We start from the raw sequence: 20119 nt of genomic DNA, 5'->3' as shown, positions 1-20119 counted from the left end.
AAGAAGGCCCTTGGTTTCACTAGACGACGTTGGAAGAACAAAGTGTTTGAGGATATAATTTCTGAGGACATGCAGTCGCCATTGATATCGGATGTCACTCCGCTTATGAGCAGAGGGGGGGTGCGCATGTGGGTAGTGTTGAGTCTGTGCACACGCGTGCGACTAAGGGCTGGAAGCTTGGTAAATCTTGCGGCTTGGTTTTCCCAGTCACTAATGAGGAGGCTATTGAGGCGGAGAGATACGGTGGTGGATAAGGCCTTTTTCTGTTGGTCGAGGTTTGGATTTGCTTTTGGGGTTTGCTTTCCTATTAATTTGGTTGTTTTGGTTGTTTTGGTTGTTGTTGGTTTTAGGCAGGTGCTTTGGTTTTTCGTTGCTGTTATTCATTTATGTTCGTTTCTTTCCGTGGTTTTGTTGTATCGCTCATTGTAGAGAGGGCTTGTTTCTCGACTTTGATTAATATATCATATATATCTTTTGCTCTCTCAAAAATAAAAAAAAGGGCATTCAAGAAAATTTATTTCAATCTTAATTTTGTTTTCAGTTTCTCAAATGATAGAATAATTGATATTTAACAATTTATTTTCAGTTTCAATTTTATTTCAATTGGTGCTAACGGTTTTTCTATGGCAATTAACATAATCTTTATTATGGTTAATTGGAACGGTCAATATATGGAATAGGGGCATCGACCATTTCTTGTCCTGGGAAAGGTGGAACCTTGTTATTCATAAGAGAATAAAGAAGTAGAATATGAGACACAAGAAAATGAGTGATGTTCCTTTTATTTTGTGAGTTATGAGTATTGTTGTAGAGACTCCAGTATGTCTAGGTTCTTAGTGCACAGTACCTTGCGTGCAGATGTGTTAACCTTCGGGAGCAAACCCGACACTGGACTACACCAGAGGTCTGCCAGAATTTTTCCTTTTAAGGCAATGGTTCGTCCACAGCGCAGCTATCTTCCTAATATTTCCAACAATTTTAATGAAAAAGATTATTTTACTCTTGCTGATGTTGATGACGTGCTGCTCAACAAATTAGGAAGGGGGAAATAAATTTCAGGAAAGATAAGGTTCACATTGTGCCATAATATTATGAATATGCTATGTGCCTTCACCTTCTTGCGCATGATTATCTAAAGTTGAAGCATCCATCTAATTTCTTATTTGAGGATTGGTCTCCCAAGAAAATGTTTACTTGCAAAACTTGTCTACTTGTCCTTTTGGAAATTTAATTTTACCTCCCCATATCGATTGAGTTGTAACTTATATGCAGGGAGTTGGATGGTAACTCATCCATTGTGACTACCAAGTGCTTCTGCACATTTGGCGGGTTTGGATTCATAGGATTCATAATTTTTTGAATCAATGACATTATGACATTATAAATGAGCACGACTTGGAAGACACTTTTTGAGTGTGTGCTGCTGTCATGGACAAGCTCAATCGAAAATATAATGGATTGGTATGTGTATATATTCTTACTCATTTGCTATATAATTTATGTGATGTGTCTTTCTAGACAAATGAGCTAAGACAATCTCAAAGAAACTAGATTAAAAAAGGGAGAGATGATGCTGGGTAGTCAGATAATGGCTGTAATGGGATAGGCGAATGGCTGCAAAACCAGGTTTCTTATGTTGCCTAGTTCTGATATTTATGTGGGTGAAAGCTAACTTAAAGTCTGTCTATATTCTTAACATAGTGGTGAAATTTAAGAAAGCATTTTTAGATATGCTTTCTCTCATGCTTGAAAATTATTGAATTGTGGGGGTATTTGACTAAAGTAGGAATACCAGATCTTAAGAGAAAGAGTATTGGTGCTAAAGCTTATTGCTTTGTTGGTTATGCTCGTGATGTTATTATCTATAAATTTTTGATCTTGAATGATAATATGATTATTGGATTGAGATGTCTTTAGTTTTATGAATGATTCAATTTATACTTGAGTTTGTGATTCACAAGAAGCAATTGGAGTTGGCAACGATGATGCTTGCAATAGAGAGAAAAGACATATACATGTCATACATGTTGCTAAGAAATTGATTAAGAATTGTTTGATTTTCTTTGAGTACGTAAGAAGATAAAAGAGTCTTATTGATCTTCCTGCTAAAGGATTGACCAAGAAAGTTGTCTTGGATACGTTGAGGAAGCCTTGAGAAAAAAGAAAGTACGGTGGATACCTAATTTGTTGGTCAAACTAAGCCATATGAGTACTCTTATGCATTATGTTCTTACACGGCACAATACCCTTCCGATCTAGGGTTCTTGGTCCTAGGGTTCAAGCCGCACAACACATTGAACGTATAGTAAGTGGAACTTGTTTTATTCATTGGAGACTTAGCCTTTTATAGTGGGGCTGAAGTCATGACCTAAACCTATTACATTTGGGTCTTGTTCTCAGTCTGCTGGGCCTTGAGGGTAACAACCTAGTAGTCATATTCTCAACATATGTCACTACTACAAAAAGGACTTTTCACATCGGTTGAAAAGTACTTTTCACATCGGTTTTGCAACCGATGTGGGTAAAGGTGATGTGGTATGTCCCCACCTTTTCACATCGGGTATACAACCGATGTGAAAAGTAATTTTCCACATCGGTCGCGTTAAATAACCGATGTGAAAAGTCATGTTTTCACAACGGTTGAGAGCAGATAACTGATGTGAAAAGTCATGTTTTCACAACGGTTTAGAGCAAATAACCGATGTGAAAAGTCATGTTTTCACATCAGTTGAGAGCAAATAACCGATGTAAATTCTCGTTTTTTTTTTACATATTTTACATCAGCTTATATTCTAACCGATGTGAGATCTCCTTTTTTTCTATTTTTTTACGCTTTTTTTTTATAGAAATTTGAGCTGAATTTTTTACATCACCAATCTTTTTTGAAAAGAGAAATTCATTGATAAGTGATAATTGATCATGCATTGCCAAATATATATAGATCAGCAAAGTGCTAAAGAAATGATGAAGAAATGAAGTGAATGGTACCAAACTAATATTAGAGTTTGATATCACTAAAGTTTTAATTAGAGTATTTCAGCTAAACAACGAGTAGCATAGCCAAAACAAAGACTAAGTGAATCAAAAACTAGACTAAAAATGTGCAGAGACAAATGCACAAAAGCACAAGAAATAAAAAGATGTAAAAACATCTACATCAGTAACAAGTGCAGCAAATTAAAGACATGAGTATCCCATTGTATAACAAGGTACCCACAAGAAGAATTGAAATTCCCTTCAGCTTGAAAACTAGTGGTGATATGGCAGTGGTATAGCAGAAACCAAATTTCACATTAGCAGCACCAATCATAGGATGTCCAAGCGCAGAAACAAGCATCAGCAGCATCAATCTGGAATATATCACTTGCAAAACAGTGGAAAAGTTTTAATCAACTAACACATCACATTAGCATATATCAACAATAGATTGTTAAAAATGTTACATGATTCACAGATTCTAGCTTTAATAAACTAACGCAGCACATCAGCATACTATTCTCTCCATCAATATCACAGATAGTTTAAAATAATACAAGAGTTATATTATTTAAATGAACCTTATTTACCCTTGGTAAACAAAGTCACAGAAAAGTGCAGAAACATGAACTAGTAGTAGTGTGAGGTAAAAATAGAGGGTACTTATGAAGACATATATGATAGAGGTGTAAATCTGAGACGAAGCGGCCTAAAAATTCATTGAAGAAACTCAAAATCAAAATGAATATTAGATAGTAGTACCTTTCCAGAACAACTCAGCTGCTACTGTTTTTTCAACTCAAGCTAAGTACCTTTCCACAACAGGTGCCAAGCTTCTGCAAAGTATCAAAAGAAAGGTAAGATAAAAACAAAAGCAAATGGAGTCATTACAAGGCCATTACAAAGCCAAAAGAAAAAGACTATCTAAACTAGAAAACAAAATATTCTCTTATCATCATTTGAAACACAGTTTAAGACCAGGTTATTTCGTCAACAATACAATCCCTTCATTTATAAAAAATTTATTGCTAAGCACCTACCAAGATACATTAATTTAGAAGTTTTATAAGGCATAAAAATGTACATTAGCATTGGAAGAGGCTATTCATCTTCACAATAATAAAATCAGGATACTAAAGACCAAACAATCATTGCCGTTGTTGACCATATGGGACTACTACATTTTATTTGTATATTTTGTAAGAGAATAAATTTGATAAATGACTACAAAATTGTGGATCCTCATCAAACCAAGCAGGGGGGATAATAAAGCTCATCAACTTACTTTGCCATATTTGCTAGAGAAGAAAACATCAGAGTCCATGCATTGAACACCAAAGAAGCATAATGAAAACATTTTTCATGATAGGAAATGGATTCATGAGCAATTCTTGAGATTGAACCACATTAGTATTGTCATGCAAACCAGTAAAGAGCTAAATTACATGTCCTTGCTTCTAATCATATCCCTTTGAGAAAGCTCTCCCCTTAGATCTTTATGAATCTCTGAACTCTGAAGCTACTTCCATGTGCACCATGCTTTGAGCTATCGAAGCTGTAACTGAGGTCATAAACCAAACGTGCAGCATTTCATCTTTCCCATGCATCATTGCTAGGATCAAAGCTTGAGGATTCCTACATGGATCCATCTATAAAATGAAACTTATTCTTAGAGTTTCATTCTCTTTTCAATGCTCTACCCTTAGGAATGATAACTTCTCTATCAATAGCCTACTAAGATGGAAATCGATTTCCAATATCCTCTGTTGCAGATGAGAGTCCCACATCGAAATCTATTCCCAATTCCTACTAGTTCCTACACAAGAAATTTTGAATTCCAGTAACAAATGGAAACCGATTTCCATCCTCTATTGCAGGTTGAAGGAAAAGGACTGTCGAAACCAGAAAACTAAATTAGAAGTTCATAAACTAAAACCCAAAACCCCAAAAACGATTTCCCTAAGCATGAGACCCAGTTCAAATCAGTACATAAAACCCAAAACCCAGTTCAAATCAGTTCAAATCAGTACACAAATCAGTTAAAAGTTCAGAAACTACCTTGATAGTGTCGAAGCAGGAGCGGCGGCGAGTCACAGAGCAGGAGCGGCGTCGAGAGCTTCCATTAACACCAGATCTAACCAGGAGCGGCGTCGAGAGGTGATGGCGAACGAACCAGAGCTGATGGCGAAAGGTGATGGCGAACGCACCAGCGCTGATGGCGAGAGGTGGTGGCGAACGCACCAGAGCGAGAGTTGATGGCGGCGTCGAGAGGTGATGGCGAGAGCTGATAGTGAGTTTGTGCGCGTTTGGGTTTCAGGGTTTGTGAAAAAATTAAAGAACGGAGGGGCATTTCCTAACGGTTTAATTATAACCGATGTCAAAAACAGAGAAATGAGGGACTTTTCCCAACGGTTTTAGAAAAACCGATGTGAAACATAAAGAAAAGAGTACCTTTCCCCAACGGTTATATTCGAACCGATGTGAAAAGTACTTTTCCCAACGGTTATATTCTAACCGATGTGAAAAATAAAGAAAAGATGGACTTTTCACATCGGCTATAATCTAACCGATGTGAAAAGTAAGTTATTAAAATTTCAAAAATGCCACCGCATATTACTTTCACATCGAATTTTATATCAATCGTTGTAAAAACTATTTACGAGTTACTTTTCACATCAGACATATTCCCAACTGATGTGAAAACTCTCATAAAAGTTCACTAAAATTTCAATATTGCCACTGTATTATCTTTCACATCAGGTATTATTTCCACCGTTGTGAAAACCCTGATGTGAAAAGTATAATTTTTAGTAGTGTGTATAGTTATAGTCTCGACACTCATACAGTTATGATCTCGACACACGTACAATTATGGTCTCGACACACATACAAGTATCTCAATCCGTCATGTCCCACACAGGGGTATACATTAGAGGTCCCGCCAAGACCACATAGGGCGGGTCCGGTCCACATGCCCGCAAGACGTCGAGTCCTTAATGCCTAAGGACAAAGCGCATTTTCTTCATGCTCTTTCTAGGGCGGGTTAGGTCCACATGCCCGCAAGACGTCGAGTCCTTGTGCAGAAGGATGAAGCGCGTCTTTAGCACTAGGTTCCGATCTACCAAGGTTGTCATCCCTTGAGTAGAGGTCGAAATAGGTGACTAGAAAAAATTTGCAACCATTCATGCCTGAAGAGGTCATCAGCCAAATGACGATATCATATGTGGGAGGAGTATCTGACCAGTCCACATTACATTCTCATCCCTATGACGCGAGGTAATGCTATTTTTGAAAGAGATGCATAACCATTTGTGGTGGTGTTAATGAGACGCACTTGATTTTTCTACGATAAAGTGCTTTTGAGATCCACTTGTTGTACTTTCAAATAAAATTATGAAATAAAGTTTATTCACAATTCACATGTGTGAAAGTGCTTTGTGAGACGCACTTAAAATGCTTATGAGACACATTCATTCACAGTTGACATGTGTGAAAGTGCTTTGTGAGATGCACTTAAATGCTTATGAGACGCATTCATTCAGAGTTGACATGTGTGAAAGTGCTTTGTGAGACGCACTTAAATGCTTATCAAACGCATTTAAAATTTATGTAAATAACTATGTGAGTGAGATGGTAAAAGCCTCTATGAAAGAGTTGGACAATCTTTCTAAAATGCTCACATGTATCCAAGTTCGGAAAATGACTTTAATATTCTATCGCGGAGTCTCTACATTTTAAAGTTATGGTGTGTATAGTGGGGGTTCTAATCAAGTCAAACTAGTTCAAGATTCGTTCACTCTTTTGATAAAAGTTGTTGCTTCATTTCACCACGTGTTAATTCAATTCTCTGGACATTGACACTTAAAAAAAATTAACTTTCTTTGCTCAGAAAAATGTCCTCTCTTATTAGCCATTAGTGGGGATTGAAAGAATAATGACATTGAAGAAAATTTATTCCAATCTTAATTTTGTTTTCGGTTTCTCAAACAATAGATTAATTGATATTTAACAATTTATTTTCAGTCAGTTTTATTTCAATTGGTGCTAACAGTTTTTCAATGGCAATTAACATGCTCTTTATCATGGATAATTGGAAGGGTCAATATATGGAATAGGGGCAGCGACCATTTCTTGTGCTGGGAAAGGTGGTACCTTGTTTTTTTTGCACATCGTAAAATGGAACCTTGTTATTCATAAGAGAATAATGAAGTAGAACATGAGACACAAGAAAATGAGTGATGTTCATTTTATTTTGTGAGTTCTGAGCATTGTTGTAGAGACTCCAGCATGTATAGGTTTTGAGTGAATTGCACCTTGCGTGCAACTGTGCTAACATTGAAGAGGAAACCCGACAATGGATTGGATCAGAAGTCTGCCTGAATTTTTACTTTCAAGGCAGTGGTTCGTCCACGGCGTAACTATCTTCATAATATTTCTAACAACTTTTTCTGTTGTCATATTCCTGATTCTAATATGTGTGAGTTTGAAAAAGAAATATTTAAGTATCTGGCAGCTATTGCAATCCAACTGTTAGTATTTTTTTTCTTCTTTTTTTTAAGCCAAAGCAATGCATTAAAAGAAAGTATAAGGGGTACTTTAACTCTTAGCACAAAAATGAGTCAATCTTTGCTGAGCACTTTCTCCATGCCTTTTTTGATCTCTTTGTGGTAGGTCTCTTTGCTATTTCCACTTTGTAATTTATAATTAATTTAGGGCTAATTCGTCTCTTGACAGCTCTCTTTGCTATTTGCATTTTGATAATTTATAATTAATTTAAGGCTAATTCTTAATGTGTGCAATGGACCACTAAACTTGCCACATTTTTTATACTTCACTGTAGACATAACCACTAGAGCCTAGAGGCACTTGTAAATATTTGACTTTATTAGACAAAAAGAAGCCATTGGACAATGACATACACCATATATGGTACGTCAAACGTCCCTATAGTATCTCATGATCATGATAACATGCCAACTGCCAGAGTTAACAATTGTTAATATGTATTAGATGCTAGCTTTTCCAGATACATAAAACAAATGAGTAAGACAATCTAACAGGTCATTAATCACCCTTGACCAGCAGAACCAGCTTTAATTTGAGCAAACGCCAGTAACCTGCAACCATATTCCACCATAAAGAGTTTACTCGAGATTATCATTTAAAATCTTAATTCTTATAAAAAAAATTAACTTTTTCGTTGACAAATTTTTTTAATAGACAAATGTTAGTTATTAATTGCTAGTAAATTAATTATTCTTTTACCATATTTGAACCCTAACCTTCACCATTTAACACTCTTCATTTCCCTTAGCTCACAAAGTGAGTAACTCATCCCCCATTTAGTTGACAATAGAACACTACCTCCTCCGTATATCTACTATATATTGTTGTTTGCATGGGATGGAAAGAGTCTTCCTTATGCTTTGTTTTATTTTAGTACTAACAGATAAGCACTTTGCTTAAAAAGAATCTTCATGAACTAATAATTAAAATTATAAATAATTAGCTGAAGATAAATAAAGTATTATCTAAAACAAATTTGGAGTATAATACATTGGATTCTTTGGCGCTTCAAGCTAGTTTATCGGGAGTTAAGAAACGAGTTTGGAGACGCCCCATCGTTTGTTTATGCATCATTATATTTAGATGTTGTTAGCTAGTTTTAGTTTTTAATTTACGTTTGGTCATGTAAAAAAAAATATTATTATCTAAAAAAAGATACATTAATTATTTGATTTTACATTTGGGGATTGAATTTCAAACTATTAATTATAGAACTCTAGAACCGTATCAAATTTTACTATTCCAAAAATTTCCGATGCTAAATAGAGAGGCATACATAACGTTTGATGGAAGATGTCTCCTACCAAATGTGATTTTAGAGCCTATTATCATCATGGGTAGTAGGAAGTCTAGGGATCGATTCTTGGCGGGTGCAATTTATCTTTCCGTTGTACAAAAATAAAAAACTAATTTACCAAATGGACAAATTGTAATCAAATGGGAATATTAAACACTTGTAGACAAGATAAAAGAAACGAGCTGTTGCTTAATTTGTCTAATTAATTTCTTTTGTTTCGCACAGATTATACTAATCAGGCATTTTGTTTGATAAGGCGTTGCGGACTTGCGGTGATTATAACCGCTGATAGCATAGGATCGATAAGCCAGCAGGAATATCCTCACATGTCAAGTGGACAATTGATCCAAATTAAAACGTGAGGGAATATGTACATATTCTACATCCATTTGTAAGAAGACAGGTTTATGTATTGACCTTCAAACTTCACCATCTAGAATACGAGCAAATTTTCAATACACTCCTAAATTCGAGACTCGCTACTCCTTCATACATCTCATATTATATTTGTTCTGGAAGTGTCTATTCGACCCCTCCAACGGATACTTATTATGGAAGTGTTCGTTTGACCCCCTCTAATAGATATGAATTGGAAACCCACTCTTGTTCGTTTGACCCTCCTCTAATAGATGCGAACTGGAAACTCACTCTCGTCCGACACATGCTAGGCAATGACAAGCCGGATAGTCGTTGCTCCCTTGGGATGTTTGCTTACCCACACCAAATCAAAACTTGACGATTGGGGACGAACTCATGAGGACGACGATTGACAATCCCCATGTAGCAATCAACCAACATCCCAAGCGGAGGCAACACTAAACCTAATCAACACCGGAGCTGTAAGACCCTGAAATAAATAACTACATTATTTATTTATATTCGTTATATTAATTAATTGGGTATTTATATTCTATTATTCTTTTGTTATTTTCTGACTCGAACCCTATTCTGAGTCATGAAAATTATTTATATCATAATTCAGTTCAGTTTATGATGGATGATACTGTAGTCAGCTTAAGTAATAGCACGAGCCATATTCGCACCCGACTAAGGTCGAGACTGTCCGAAAAAGGTTATATCCGCTCATAGAGCACTGTTTAAGAAAATTTAAGAATTGAAGGAAGAATAAGAACCTTACGGTATTTTTCCCACGACCAGTGTTTCGTTACGAAACTCTGGACTATACGCACGTTAGGTTTTGCTTCCCGGAAGTCCGTCGAAGCTAGACTTTAACTTCTCGGGGACTTTAATGAAGACCCTGAATGAAGAGTTTTTCTATTCGGAGTTTCTAACGAAGTTTCCATTCGCGAAACCTCATTCCTTTCAATGTTTGTGATATTTCTTCAGAAGAAAGTTTCTTCATCCGACGTCGATTGCAAAAAGTAGTTTTTCGGCGTAAATCGACTCACACCGTCTTTGAGACGTTTTCCTCAATTAAATGAACCTCATTTTGAATTTCGGCATTCTATGGCCGAATACTTACCTAAAATCAACAGACGAAAGTACCGAAACGACTGGACCCGCGAAATCTTTCTTTTTCTTCTTTTCCCCTCTGCTTTAAAAGGAGAGAAAATAGAAAATATCTCCATTTCCCCCCTAGGAGCAGCCCATGGCCGTGAGTGAGAGAGTAAGGGAGAATCCGGCGCCGATTCTTCGTCTCTTGCTTGATCGTCGCGATTTCAGTTGATGTGGATAGATACGGTGGCAAGGATCATAACCCTTGTATCCTTTTCTTCTTTCTAATGCTTTTCTCTATGTCTTTTCTGTGCTCAAAGTTTGGAGCTAAATGTCAAAATGTATTATAGCTTCGATTTTCTAATGCTTTTCTCTACTAACCCAACATGCTATAATCGCTGTCGGTATGTTCGGATTTTCTCTGAGTCGCCGTAGATATGAAAAACTGTCCAAAAACCCATTTCCTCTGTGAATTTACTTTTTGAATCAAAAAGTCTCGATCTTGCTTAGCGCCTGTAGGATTTTTTGTTAGTAAATGTCTTGTTTATCGTTATTCAAAATCTGTTTCAAAAAATATCAACTTTGAGTTTTCGGGCAATTTTATTGGACCAAAAAGACCATATTCTAGTTTTAGCTCCCGTAATTGTTCCGAGTGTTTCCCTACCCTAGATATCACCTAAGAATACCTAGGAATTTAATTAGATCGAAGAAAAAATCCGGGAAACCCTATTTTTGTTAGTGGCTGAGACTTGTGGGCATGGTACCGTGTCCAAAAATAAAATTTGGGTATGTATGGCCTGGCCTATAGCATAGCTCTTTCAGTTTTTGAAATTTTGGCTTTGGTTTCGTGTCATTCCGAGTTTTGTAGCTCAAGTTATGCGTGTTTTAGCGAACACAAATCTTGTTGTCCATTCGTGCCTAAATGTCAAACTCTGAAGCTTCGAAAACTTATTTTTGGGTTTTGATTAGTGTTATTAGTTTGTATTGTTTCTTAGTGACTAATCAATGATACTTTTCTTAAGGTTTGGAACGAGTTGAGCCGAGGAAAGAGGTTTTGGAGCGAGCGGTGAGGTTTCACGATGAAGGAGGATGCTTCAGGGAACTTGCTGAGTTCGGGGACTTGCTTTTGGATCAGACTGTTATGTTAAGCTTGGAAGGAGAAGTAAAAGGTAAGGGTAAATCGGTTTTAGAATCGTCTTTGAGTCTTGCATGTTTAATCGCACTGCTTGCGCTTGAGATGAAGATGTTTAATCGTCTTTTGGTATGCTTGCAATGTTGTATACTTGCTTATATTGAATGTTTTCTAAGGCTTCGGCCATTTTTTAACAATAGAGACGTGCGTCTCCGTTTTCTAGGGTTTCAACCATTGGTTGTTGTTGGTACTAGGACTATTGTTGTGTTGAAATAGAGAACTGAATTTGTATGCATTTGATGTGTTTTATACTTGTTGGAAATATGAATAATATGTGGTTTGAATTACCCAAGTGACGATGAGGAGGCGTGGTCCTATCATTGTCCCGTCTTGTGTGACGCTAAGTGGCGATCAGGAAGTGTGGTCCTATGATTGTCCCGTCTTGTGAGACGCTATAAGTGGTGATCAGGAGGTGTTGTCCTATGATTATCCCCGTCTTGTGAGAAGCTATAAGCGGCGATCATGAGGTGTGGTCCTATGATTGTCCCGTCTTGTGAGACGCTATAAGCGGCGATCAGGAGGTGTGGTCCTATGATTGTCTCTGAAGGTATGAAAAACACTAGAAATGGGGAGGGGGTTGAATAGGGTTTTACGTTTAAAAATTCTCCCTCTAAGATTTTAACAAATCTTCTCGGTTTCAAGAACACAAGTAAAAGAGATAAAGAGATGAGAAAAGCACACAAGTGTTTCCCTCATGCTAATCTAGTCCACCCGTTAAGGTGATTTCTTCCTTCGTATAATGAAGGTAATCCACTTATCAAAGATTGTTACAACTACACTAACACACCTTGCTCAGTGACTAACAAATCTAACAACTAGCAACACTAAGAAACACAAGTCTTAGTCTTCTCAAGAATCCCGACCTCACTGGTCTCTCAAGGAAATACAAACATATTTGTAGAAGTTTTGGGTTTACAACAAGTTGCTTCTAAACAAGCAAGAGTATACATGTTGGTCAATCTGAAAGTGCACAGATATCTCCGGGTTTTAAAATATCGAACCACAGGGATTGTGAGTGAGAATTGTTGATTTAAGTCTAAAGTTTGCAAGTTCTTAAAACAGTAAAATTCAGAAATTGGTTTTGGTTGTTGGTGACAAAAGTTTTGCAAAAGAGCAATGTTGGAAAATGTTGAAATTAACAATTGATGGAAAATTGCCTTGGGTTGTTGATCATCTAATCCACTTTAGTTTACCTATCCTATGCATGCGACATCTTGATTTTTCTCTTGTTGTTTTAGCCTATGTACTTACTAATTGATTCCTCACAAAAGTAATTCTCTCAAATTGAAAGTTAAGCCCAATTCCTTGTGTACTTAATCATTCATAAGAGGTTTTTAAGCATACATATCCAGGCCAACAAAACCCTACCCTCACTCTATGCCTAGAAGCAAGTATAGAAGGATCTATTTCAATTCATGTCCCTAAATCATAACAAACTTCTATTTGATTATAATCTAGCCTATAGCAAGGGTGCACCAAAGCTAAACATGCATAATGGAATTGAAATACAAGATTAAATCAAGAACTCATGCATAGAGATATGATTTAACAAACTAAAACTTCATAGAATCTCTTAACCCAAAGCAAAAAAGGGAACTAGCCACTCATGGCTAGTGAATTCATAAAGAAAATGGAAATAGAACCTGAGAAAAATACAAGTTGGAAGCCTTCCTACAGCCCCAAGGTTCTCCTCAGCTCTCAAACTTGATCTAAAATGAGTAAAATGACTAAGTGTTTTAAAAGAAATTGGCCTAAGCCTTATTTATAGCCACAAAATACGAGTCTAGGCGCTCAGGCGCCAATTCATAGCGCCTGAGCGCCAATTGCATGCCCAAAACATGCTCTCTAGAGCTAATTGGCGCCTAGGCACCAATTCCCAGCGCCTGGGCACCAATTCCAAAAACCCTCTGAAAATTGCACTAGCGCCTAGGCGCCAATTCCCAGCGCCTAGGCGCTCAAGCCTCGCTGGAATGAACTTTTCAGCTTCTTGTAACTCTTCTTCAGCCCTCTTTAAGTCCTCCTTCAATTCCATGCTTCTTGGCCTTCTATTACCTTCAGTTTCTGCTCTCCAAACCTAACCAACAAGTCAAGGAAGAATCTAGAAGCTCAAAGAGCTCATTAGCACAAGAGGTCCTTCATTTAACACAACAAAACCATGCAAGTCCTAAACTTACTTAAAATGCAAGAAAAGTCCCTATAAAACTACAAAATTATCAAAACAAAGTAAAGACTCAAGAAAAGATAAAAATACATGATAATGCATGAAACACTACATGAGACTCAACAAAAAGACTCAAAACAAACAAAGAAATGACCCTAAAAACACTACTAAAATAAGGTAATCACACCACTATACTCAACGGCAGCTCGCCCTCGAGCGTAAAAAACACTCGCTTGCCCTCAAGCGCAAGAAATGCTCCCAAACAAGTGCTCTCAACCAGGAATACTTCACAAACAAAACAGGGGGACAAAGTAATCACAGCTAGTTCCAAGAGAAAGACCCAACAATCTACTTCATGCAAGTTTTGAAAAGAGAAGAGTGTAGAGTCCATTCATGAGAAGCATATAGATCTAAAAATCCTAGGATGAGATGTCAATTTAGTGCACTGAGCACACAAACAAGTTCATAGGTCCTGAATGTCATTCACTCAATAGCAACAAAGATTAAACATGCAAATATTCAAGAGACTTTCAAAAGGGTTGAAACATTGGCTTGGTGAAAACACGATGGTGATTGGTCCCTAAGGGAATTCTAGGCTTTCAAGCTCATTGAGTGTGATCCTCTATTAATAACCCCGAAGCTTTTCACAATGAATTTTCTCTTTTTTCACATGTCTCTTGCACCCCCTTTTTCAAACTTTCTTTTTCTTTTTCAACTCCAACGTTTGGTTAGGAGTTCTTTTCTTTTTTTTTTTCATAACTTTTTATTTGGGGCAAGAGACTATTTCACAATTTTTTTCAGCTCCATTCAAATGAAACAAGGACTAACACTCCCAAAATTCCAACCAAACATCTGCCCCAATCAATTGGCTACAATAAAATCTCCTAAAAGGCTCAAGTAGGGCAACTAAGGACAATGTTCAATCAATAAATTCAGAATCTCAAGAAATCTTACAAGTCTCAAGAATAAAGCAAGAATCACTAAGCATGCTATGAGTGAAATCAACGCAGAACCAAGAATTGCAAGTGAGTCAGGATCCTCCAGAGATGTTTTATGGTGAAGGGTCAAAAATAGACCCTCAATGGACTCACACCAACTCCTTTCTCAAGAAACACTCGGAAGACCGAAGTCTCCTCCTCTCTTCCCCAAACATGCAATCACTCATCCCCAAAAACGACAACAAGTATTCACAAAAGCATTTTCAAAAACAGCACGAGTAGGGAAGCAAAACTATAACTAAAAGCATGTGAGTATAGGGAAGTAAAAGACCCAAGAAAGACAAAACTAACTAACGATGCATGATAAAAAGGAAAAAAAAATCTACAAATTGAGAAATATGCTAAAGATGCATGACCTAAACTAAGGGTAGGAATACCTCAACATAGTCACTCCATGGGGTCATGGTCACCCTTTCCATCACCATAATCCGGATGAACACCGACATCATGCATTAAGCTCAAATTTATCATCCCCTGCTCCAAGGTATTGAAATCCATGGGGCCATTGTACCTGGGGTCTAATGTGCTACCACCCTTCCAATGGAGGTCAAGATCCCTGTGTAGGCGATCTTGCCTCAAGAACATCCGCCCGAAAGCAGCCTCCATCCAAGCCGGTGAAGGGTCAGCACGTGGTGGAGTAACCACCTCATTCACCACCTCAACATTCTCTTCTTCTTCTTCTTCATCTTCTTCTTCCGCTGGCTCCTCAGGATCCTCTTCCTCTTCCTTCTCTTGAGGCATTCTTTCCATCCACTCTTGATAAAGCTGAGTGATCCTCTCCTTACTGAGTTGAGGTGCAACTGGCAACCTCTTCTCAATAACAAAGACTGGCCTCCTAGCCTTGTCCCTCACTGCATGAATTAGGGAACAAATCAAATGAGGAAAAACGGGACGATGCTTATCTTTACTCCCATTGTAGAGGGAATAAATCCTAGCAGCAATGATTGTAGCCACGTCCATAGGATGGCCACTCACAATGCAGTAGATGGCAACCATTGCAAACTCTCTAACTTCAGATTTGTTAGAGCTAGAAAAGAGGGAATCCTGCAAAAATTCAGCCCAAACTCTGGCCAGCGGTGTCATATCCTTCCTCCTCATAAAAATAATCTCATCATCAACTGCAACCCAATTCCGCCCGGGCCTAACAATTACTGCCTTCAAGTTTTCTAAGATCTCCGATGACTTCTCCTTTAAGAGCTCATGATAGGTGGCCTTCTCGGGGAAGCACTCCTTCTCTTGGTCCTACGTGAGGAGACCAAGATGCTCTCGGATGATTGAAGGATGGTACTCAATCACATCCCCCCTAAACCAAGATGAGTTCATCGGTGGCCTGGACCTATCCTCTTGATTGTCAGAGTAGGTGTTCACATAGGACTCCCTCACCATGACCTCACAAGCAAAGGGAATGGGGTTGACCCAATTTTTCCACCTCCTTTTCTCCATGGCTTCTTGCATGCCCAAGAGATCTCTCCTTCCCTCCCGATAAATAACTCCCCGCTCCTTCACACACTCCTTGTGTGCTAGGTGAGAGCGGTAAAACTCCTCCTTAATCAATGATAGGAAGCGAGAGCGATCAAAGCTCTGGGAGGTGGAGGAAGAAGCTGCAGCTCTTGTGTTGGTCCTTGCTCTTTTTGCAGGCATCTGCACAATTGTTAGCACATACACAAGCCACAAACGTTAGAAATGTTAGTTCAAAAATAAAAAGAAATGAAAGGAGAAACTTTGTACAAAAAATGAAAATAGAACTACCTAGGAGCACCCAACAAGCCTCATAGTGATTTTCGCAAAGAGAAATAGACAACCACAGAAGCAATTGCCAAAAATTGACTAAAAGAACTCATTGAGGCATTCTAACAAATACCTAGTAAGCAAAAACTAAACTACACTAAACCACAAAATCCTAACTACCAAACTCTCAGAAATTCACAACCCCTTTCTAATTAAGCACAAAATCAACCCATTATGAACAAATACAACCCAAACCCAACCTGCATTAGCACAAATCACTCACCCAAACCCCAAAAGAAGCATGCATTGCAAATCCCATGAACTATGATGAAGGAAAGTGAAAGATGAAACTTACCTTGACTTGAGAGTGAGTGGGTGCTAGTGGAATGAGCTTGATGCAATGCAAAACTTGGAAGCAAATGGGAAAGCCAAAGTGTGTGCAAGTGAGAAATTAGAAGTAGAAATGGGGTATGGAGAGTGTGGGGTGCGGTTTTTTTTTGAAGAAATGAGAGTTAAGAGTGGGAAAATGAAAAGTTGGGGTTTTAAAACCCAAAAAACTGGTTTGAAACGCACCAGGAGCGCTCGAGGGGAGCGCTCAGGCGCTCAAGTCAGTTCCAGAGGCAGTGCCTCTGTCACTAATTGGCGCCTAGGCGCTCTGCCCAGATTTTTCAAAAAAAAAATTTTCTTTTTTTTTTTTCAATTTAAACACCTAAAATGCTACACTAATAAAAGATAAAAAAGAGAAAATAAAAAGAATGAGTTGTCTCCCATTTAGCCCTAGGTTATAGTCCTATGTGGACTCTCCTTCCTATGTGTTAGGAAGGAAATTCATTTCCATTGATTAACTTACCACAAGTGCAAGGAAGAAACCTTGCACAAAATCTTTGAAGTAGATCCTCCCATGAGGCTATGTCCTTCTGCTCATCAAACCAAGCTCTAGCTTCCCTTGTCAAAGAATGAGGGAAAAGTTTAATCTTCACTTCATCACTTGAAACACCCTCAATCTTAGCAAGGGAGCTCGCTTGGGTAAACTTAACCATGTGAGCATGCAAGTTCTCGTACTTAGACCCCCCGTACTTGTTACCACTAACAAGCTTGATGAGAGCCGGATGGAACTCATCAACTTTTTCATTAGCTTTGGGGGTCTCTTCCGAAACCTTCGATTTGCTTCTAATCACATCACAAACAAAATCATTATCATGGTTAGTCTCAATCATAGGATTAAAAACAGAAAACCGTAACTTTTCCTTACCAACACGGAGAATGAGGTGACCCTTGTCAACATCAATCTTAGCTCTACCAGTAGCTAAGAAAGGTCGACCAAGAATGAGAGGAATCTTCTCATCCTCCTCCATATCAAGCACAACAAAATCCACGGGGAATACATATTTGTCTACCCTCACCATGACATCCTCCACAATCCCATATGGAGTCTTGATGGATTGATCCGCCATTTGCAAGGATAGCATGGTTGGGGTAACCTCTCCTAGGTTCAGCCTCTCAAACATGGTGAGCGGCATCAAGTTGATGCTTCGCTCCAAGATCACACAAAGCTTCCACATCCGCCATGCCTTCAAATTCCACTGGAATAGTGAAACTTCCGGGATCTCTTCTTTTCTTCGGCATTTTCCGCTGCAAAATGGCACTACATTCCTCCGTCATTAACACTGTCTCATCTACTCCCTTCAACCTTCTTCTCTTATGCAGAATATCCTTCATAAACTTAGCATATATAGGCATTTGTTCCAAAGCATCGGCAAAAGGAATACTAATGTGGAGCTTTTTGAAAACATCAACAAATTTTGAAAACATTTTATCTAAGCTCTTCTTAGCCAATGCTTTAGGAAACAGAACCTTGCTAGTTTCAGGAGTAAGGTCAATTATCTCTCTCGCCTTGATAGGCACAACTACTTCCCCCTCAACTATCTCCTCTTTCTTTTCTCCCTCTGTTTTTTTCTTCAATTCATTCATCACTCTCCCACTTCTAGTGGTCACAACAGAGACATTTTCTTGCTTAGGATTGGGGATAGTGTCGGAAGGAAACTTACCTTGAGGTCTCTCGGCTATTTGCTTGGCCAGCTGGCCAAATTGATTCTCAAGATTCTTGATAGCCGCCTCTTGGTTCTTGTAATTGTTCTCCGTTCGGTTGATGAAAGTTTCCACCAAATCCTTTATGCTTTTCTTGCTACCACCACCTTCAACTTCTCCTCGCTCTTGAGGTTGTCTTGAGCTTTGGCCTTGGAACCCTTGACTAGGAAATTGCCTTTGAAAGCCACTTCCTTGCCCATTATTCCCTTGCCTCCAAGAAAAATTAGGGTGGTTCCTCCATCCTGGATTATAAGTGTTTGAGAATGGGTCATTCCGAGCTTGACCCATGGCTTTCACTTCCTCCTCTTGTCTAGTCTCGGTACATTCTTCACTGTCATGTGGCCCTCCACAAGTCACACACTCCACTTTGGCAACTCGACCTCCAATCACCTTGGTCGTCTTCATTTGATTTTGAATTTCATTCATTTGGTTGGAGAGTTGCTTGTTGGAGGCCATTAGTTGATCATAAGCTTCAACCTCAAGGACTCCTCTTGGGGCTTGGCGCTCAATACTAGAGTTCATGGCTCTTATAGCCATTTTTTAATCAACTCGTACCCAACTTGTGGAAGTAGGGCATCGAACTCTCCATTTGAGGCCGCATCCAAGCCAAACCTCGAAGAATATTGGAGACCATCATAGAACTTTTCCACTTGTTCAGCTTGGGTGAGGTTGTGTTGAGGACACCTCCTCAAGAGCTTTTTGAACCTCTCCCAAGCTTCATAGAGATTTTCATCGGTGGATTGAGCAAACGTCATGATGTCATTCTTAAGCTTTCTCAAGAGGGCTCTTGGAACAAATCTTGTGGTGAATTTCTCGGCTAGATCTTCTCAAGATGTAATGCTACCTTGGGGCTGTGAATTCAACCACTCTTCAGCAGTGTCCCTCAAAGAGAAAGGAAACAAACTCAAGCGGATGGTGTCCGCTGAAACATTTTGAACCCTATAGGTGTTGCAATTGCGGATGAACCGCTCCATGTGTGCATGAGGATCTTCAAGAGAACCTCCACCATACTTATTTTGGCTCACCAAGTTGATGAATGTCGGCCTCAGCTCAAAGTTTCCCGTGCCATCGGGGGAAACTATGCTGCCCGGATAATCGTAGCTCATGGCAGCCGAGGTGAGGTCTCTAAGAGAACGATTGGCATTCTCTGCTTCTTGCTCTTGAAGTCTTTGAGCATTAGCCTCATTCACTCTTTCTTCAATGTGGGCTTGCAATTCTTCCTCCGTCATATGGACAGCCATGGCGGCTATCTCAGCAGCTCTTTGCTGAGCTCGACGACGACGGAGAGTACGCTCTGGCTCCGGATCAAACACCAATAGATCTGTGCCAAGTCTACCTTGCATAAACTGAAATCACAAAAACAGAGAAAATGTTAGTAACACCTATTCAATGCAATGCTTAGTAACACAAACAAACAAACTTTTCAACTTAAACCGAAAACCACAAACAATCCCCGGCAACGGCGCCAAAAACTTGTTGGTCAATCTGCAAGTGCACAGATATCTCCGGGTTTTAAAATATCGAACCACGGGGATTGTGAGTGAGAATTGTTGATTTAAGTCTAAAGTTTGCAAGTTCTTAAAACAGTAAAATTCAGAAATTGGTTTTGGTTGTTGGTGACAAAAGTTTTGCAAAAGAGCAATGTTGGAAAATGTTGA

The 20119-nt window shown here is 38.6% G+C and overlaps 1 non-coding gene across 1 annotated transcript; it reads left to right on the top strand.

Moving 5' to 3' along the window:
• The first annotated feature begins 19127 nt into the window (after positions 1–19127).
• LOC130709605 (small nucleolar RNA R71) lies at positions 19128–19234 on the top strand. The gene has a single exon (XR_009010085.1). It is a non-coding gene; the product is annotated as a small nucleolar RNA R71 (small nucleolar RNA).
• Positions 19235–20119: the final 885 nt, after the last annotated feature.

The sequence above is a fragment of the Lotus japonicus genome, chromosome 3, assembly GCF_012489685.1.
Source record: "Lotus japonicus ecotype B-129 chromosome 3, LjGifu_v1.2".
Taxonomy (NCBI): domain Eukaryota; kingdom Viridiplantae; phylum Streptophyta; class Magnoliopsida; order Fabales; family Fabaceae; genus Lotus; species Lotus japonicus.
The sequence above is the reverse complement of the archived record's forward strand: the minus strand, read 5'-3'. Positions and strand labels throughout refer to the sequence as shown.